At 41.7% G+C, this 5,400-nt stretch overlaps 1 long non-coding RNA gene across 1 annotated transcript; it reads left to right on the top strand.

Annotated features, from left to right (window-relative positions):
* The first annotated feature begins 38 nt into the window (after positions 1 to 38).
* LOC107566881 (uncharacterized) lies at positions 39 to 567 on the top strand. Its single transcript, XR_001606565.1, has 3 exons — positions 39 to 194; positions 276 to 443; positions 536 to 567. It is a non-coding gene; the product is annotated as an uncharacterized lncRNA (long non-coding RNA).
* Positions 568 to 5,400: the final 4,833 nt, after the last annotated feature.

Genomic DNA, 5,400 nt, shown 5'->3' with positions numbered 1-5,400 from the left:
AAGTGTTGTTGTTTGATTACATAATCAGTGTAAATTAATATAATTTCAGGATGTCCCACTTTCGTATTGTGAAGCCACAGTGCTGGCAGAAAATGAGAGCATCTACATCAAATCTCCACAACTGCATCAGGGAGTAAAAGATACTGTGAATTCCACCATTAAGCACCTTCAAAACAGATTTGGTAGCCTTTTAGGTTATAAGATTTTCTTTATTGGACATTCTGCAGTATTAAAATTATTATCATTATTAATTTTTGTATTGTTTGTGCTGGCAGGCACAGTGAGAAGCATGCATGAAACACCTACTGCCAAGCACCTACAGCAGTGAAATGCTTCAACATCTTTAATCAGGACTCCTGGCCAACTGAGAAAGAGAAACTCTTGGACTACGGTGCAGAAGAGCTTGATTTTCTGCTAAAGCATTTCTCTCCTGTCCTAGAAAGGTAACTTCTATGGAGCTGAGCCAATCTCTTAAGAATAGCCTTGATCGGGTTGTGTTAGCCACAGTGTTAATTGTCTCTCATTTTATTTTTAGGAATGGATGTGAACAAGATCTAGCTAAAGAGGCGTTTCAGGCACTGAAATCAATGATCACAGTCTCTTTCTAAGAGCTACCTCGGACTGTGGGACAGCATGTTGTCCAAGGAACCATACTGCTGTGACTACAGTATTTACATTATTTTTTTATAATAATCACGGTTATGCTGTTACTTAAAGCATTGTTCTCACAACCATCTAATCTGTCTTCTTCTTTAGAACATCCTTCAGTTAGTTCATACTATGTTGGTGTTCCCTGTGTCCTCCGCTGTGTGTGTGAGGGGCTTTTCAGCACCGAAGCAGGTCAATTCTGATGTGAGGTCATGTCTCAACCCAGACACAGTGGAGGACCTCATCAGAATAAGTATAGAAGGCCCAGAACTAGAAGACTTCGATGCCAGGGAAATTAAGGAGTGGTTGTCAAAGGGAAAGGCCTAGTAGGCCAAATTACAAGTCTTGGCCAAATGAATTCTTCAGAGTTCAGGGAGACTTTCTGTAGTTATTATTATAGCTCATGAATGTGATGAAAGTCTGCGTTAAAGTAAAGCTGTTTACAAAAAAAAAAAAGTTGCAACGAGTTATTTAACATGAGTTTACAGACTTGCAATGAGTTTAACTGATTACAGTACGGTAAAGTTATAATGAGAGTTTGCAAAATTTTATAAGATGTTTTTTTCAACAGGGGGGTAGCGATTAAAATAGAGTAAATCACCTTTTGAAAGTAATTTGACACATCAAATGAAGATTTATCGATTGCATTGTTACACCAGTAGGTGGCAAAAAGGAGCTGTTAAAATGTATTTGTCTTTGAATCATACAAGAGATTCGTTCTCGAACGCTGATTCATCCAGTAATGAAACAAGTACATCTTGAGTGAGTCATTCAATCATTCATTCATAAATTACATGTGATTTTGTTTAGTTGTCTAATGTTTTTGTTTCTTCAGAATCATGAGAGAACCACAACTTCCACTGGGAAAAAAACCTACTTTTTTCCAGAATCATGCAGTTCTATTTTGCACACAAACAGCCCTTAAAGAGTTGTGTAGCCTGTTGATTTTTGTTCATGGTATTCAGCTCCATCTGGCATCATCTGAGGTCCTCTGAGGGGTTGGCATCATCTTTTCTCAGGTGTTCTGGATCAAGACTGAAGCTTGTGTAGAGACATAATTAGCGTATCTGCTGTTCCAACCAAGCAAAATTGATTTGTTTTACCCAAACTAAAGAATAATAATGTGCATTTGATCAGATATAACTGCAGTACTAGATTATGAAATGCATTATTTGAATGCTTGGCCAAAGAGATGTGTCTTTAATCTAGATTTAAACCGAGAGAGTGTGTCTGAACCCCAAACGTTATCAGGAAGGCTACTCCAGAGTTTGGGAGCCAAATGTGAAAAAGCTCTACCTCCTTTAATAGTGGAAACAAGCCGCAATACAATGAAATTAGCACAACACAAGGGAAACAAGCCACAACACAATGGAAACAAGTCACAACACAACAAAATTAGCACAACGCAATGAAATTAGCACAACAAACGGAAACAAGCCACAACACAACGGAAACAAGCCACAACATAACGGAAACAAGCCACAACACAATTGGAAACAAGTCAACAAGTCAATATGCTGTTAAGGGGGCCTAGAAACCATAGCAGTGACTCTGGAAGTAGGCATGGAATTTTAAATGCAGTACTTGGTTCAGGTGTGTTTGATTGGGATTGGAGCTAAACTCTGCAGGACATCGGCACTCTAGGACCGATGTTGCCTACTTTGTGACTGCTGTGTGACCCCATAGACATTTTTGCTGGGCTCCACAGCAAATGTCTATCTCAGTGTTTCCCAACCCTGTTCCTGGAGGCATGCAATAGTACATAATTTCAAACTCATCCTGATCAAACACACCTGATTCAGTGGCCTGTCGCAATATCCACACTTGTGGTCTTGGCCACTTGACAGGAAGTAAGACTGTCCTAGGCCTGAAAAATGCTGAAGAAAGCTCAGTGCCCTTAATGGCAAGTTCCCACTACAGGATTTTAAGGCCGTTTTGCAAGTTAACGAGCTCGCCGACAGGTTGGGCTGTGATCAGGGGAAAATGAGTGGGTGATCAGCGCTCGGCAGTCTTTATGTGTGAACCACTCAACAACACATCAAAGAGGCTCACTGACGCATATACACAACACTATTTTCAGCTAAAAAAATCTAAACTTTTTGTGTGTTTTGGCTGTTCATTTACACAACAGCAGCATTTTGGGGACCTGAATACACAAACTTTTGAAAATGGGTTTCAAAGTGCAAGTTTTAAGTCGTCTTTTATTTCCTGAAACATTAAAAATAACATGGAATTAAAAATAACATGGCTTAATGGATAATGTGTTCTTCTGGTATTCCAAATAAATTAATACGTGTGGAAAAAATCCCCTCCCTTCTACCACGCTCTCTCTGTTCTCTGCGGTGCCTCCTCCTATAGCAACAACAATTGCAGCCCTTTCAAGAGCAAAATAGTTAAAAACATGCTTTTTTGGGGGCATTAAATAATGGCGCAAATACCAGTAATTTGACAAGCTCAAACGTTAGTAAATCATGTTGCGGGATTCATTTGACTGTCCTCCCATAAATTTTGCGTCTGAAACTCCAACAATCAGTAAGGTCAGGTGCAAATATAATTGTGTCCACGCCTTTTCAGCTCTAATTCTTCACTGTGCGTCTTTAGTAAATCCTGACAGTACTATTTTAACACCAATAAATGGTTTGTGCCGGTGCAAGCTGTTATTAAAACTGGCCTGTAGTGTCTACTGGCATGGCATGAATAATACAGCATTTTTAGTCGTTTTCGCAGATACGTGTGAACTAGGATTGTTTTGACAATTTTGTATTGGCATTTTTCGTTATACGTTATATATATTATTTTGTTTTGTTGTGTTTGTATTTTTTGTAATATATATATATATATATATATACGTATAATTCAGGGTTCTAGAAAATCATTTTGCTGGCAGTCAGTTAAAAAATTTGAAAGCATGAAAACTGAACTGAAGCCAGCGCTCTTCTGTAAATACACAGACAGTTCTGGTTTCTGTTTGTTGCCATCGTTAATCCTATTTAATGGAAGATACTTGTAATTGCCCACTTAGGATCCTTAAAGCTGGGTTCCTGTTGGTCTTGCTTGGTTGCACCTGGCAAGCTCCCTGCGCTTTAAGAGTATGTGGGATTGGGTTTCGTGAGGAACTAATCCTTCCTGCCTGCATCTCTAACAGCCACTGACCCACAGCGAGACCCACAGTGTGCCTTTAAATACAGCCACATATTTCTCATGGCTGACCAAACACAATTCGTTGTAGGTCTCTGTGAGTGCATGCATGCAAGACAGTAGAAATCTCATATAAAGATGTAGGTAAGTTCCACTTAAATGGGTCAAAAATACTTTATAGTTCAACCAATTTTACATACATTTAAACAATAATGCATTTTCATTTAATTGTAAATAACATGCAATTAAGTGAAAACATTATTCAGTTATTCAAGTATTATTTCGATAATAAATATTTTTAAAGGTATGCTAAAGTGCACTTCTTTTTTTTTTTGAAATGTCAGGGTAATAAAATACAATGTACTGAGACCATAATAAAGAAAAAAAAGGGAAATTCTTGAAATGAAAACCCAATGAATAAGTAGTTTGGGAGAAAAAATAACAATACTGCTTAACTACCCAGTCTTCACATAACGACATAAGACGTTGATATTTGGTTAAATTTGTCAATTCTACGTTGTAACAACATTCGTAAGGGGAAGAAGGAAGTGACTCAGGTAGGCGGTTTGGAGACTCGTGGCTCTTTTATTGCTTTCTTTAAAGTTCAACAAAACACAAACGGGGTGCTTCCAGCGCGTTCTCACTCTGCCAAGGGCATCAACTCAGTTCAATCAGCTCTCCTCCTCCGACTACGGGATCGCCACGAGTCCCAGTCTCTCTCTCGCTCTGTTCTCCAGTCTGCCCTTTTATCCGGTCTCTCCAGGCTAATTACTGCAATCAGACACAGGTGTTCATCAATTTGCACTTGACCTACTTACTCACTGCTCGTCTCCCATCTCTCTCTCCCGCTGCAGACTTTGTTGAACCACGCCCCCCTCACCACATACCCCCACTGCCCGACTCAGGCCGGGGACCTCTCCCTTTTCCTCCGGCTCAGGAATGGCCATGAGTCCCCGTCTCTCTCTCCTTCCACGCTCTCCCGTCTGCCTTTTATCCGGTCTCTCCAGGCCAATTACTGCAATCAGACACAGGTGTTCATCATTTTGCACTTGACCTACTTACTCACCGCTCGTCTTCCGTCCCTCTCTCCCGCTGCAGACGTCGCTGAACCACGCCCCCCTCGCCACATACCCCCAGCGCCCGACTCAGGCTGGGCAGCTCCCCCCCCTCCATTTCTGGAGAGGAAGTCGGCTACAACCATCTGTGCACCCGGCCTGTGGACCACCTTGAACTTAAAGGGTTGTAATGCCAGATGCCAATGGTTGATCCGCGCGTTGGTATCCTTCATGCGGTGAGCCACTGCAGGGGCGCGTGGTCCGAACAGAGGGTGAACTCCCAACCCAGGAGATAATAGCGGAGGGTGAGGACAGCCCATCGGATTGCCAAGCATTCCTTCTCAATGGTGCTGTACATCGTCTCTCTCTTAGAGAGCTTTCGACTGATGTACAGCACTGGCCGTTCCTCACCCTCTATTTCCTGGGCCAGGACGGCCCCCAGCTCCCTGTCCGATGCGTCCGTCTGCAACAAGAAAGGGAGAGAAAAGTCAGGAGAGTGTAAGAGCGGCCCCCCACACAGAGCAGCCTTTACCTGGGTGAAAGCCTGCTGACACAGCTC

Source organism: Sinocyclocheilus grahami, unplaced genomic scaffold (assembly GCF_001515645.1).
Source record: "Sinocyclocheilus grahami isolate Dianchi unplaced genomic scaffold, SAMN03320097.WGS_v1.1 scaffold1108.1, whole genome shotgun sequence".
NCBI lineage: Eukaryota > Metazoa > Chordata > Actinopteri > Cypriniformes > Cyprinidae > Sinocyclocheilus > Sinocyclocheilus grahami.
This window is presented reverse-complemented; position numbering and strand designations above follow the sequence as displayed.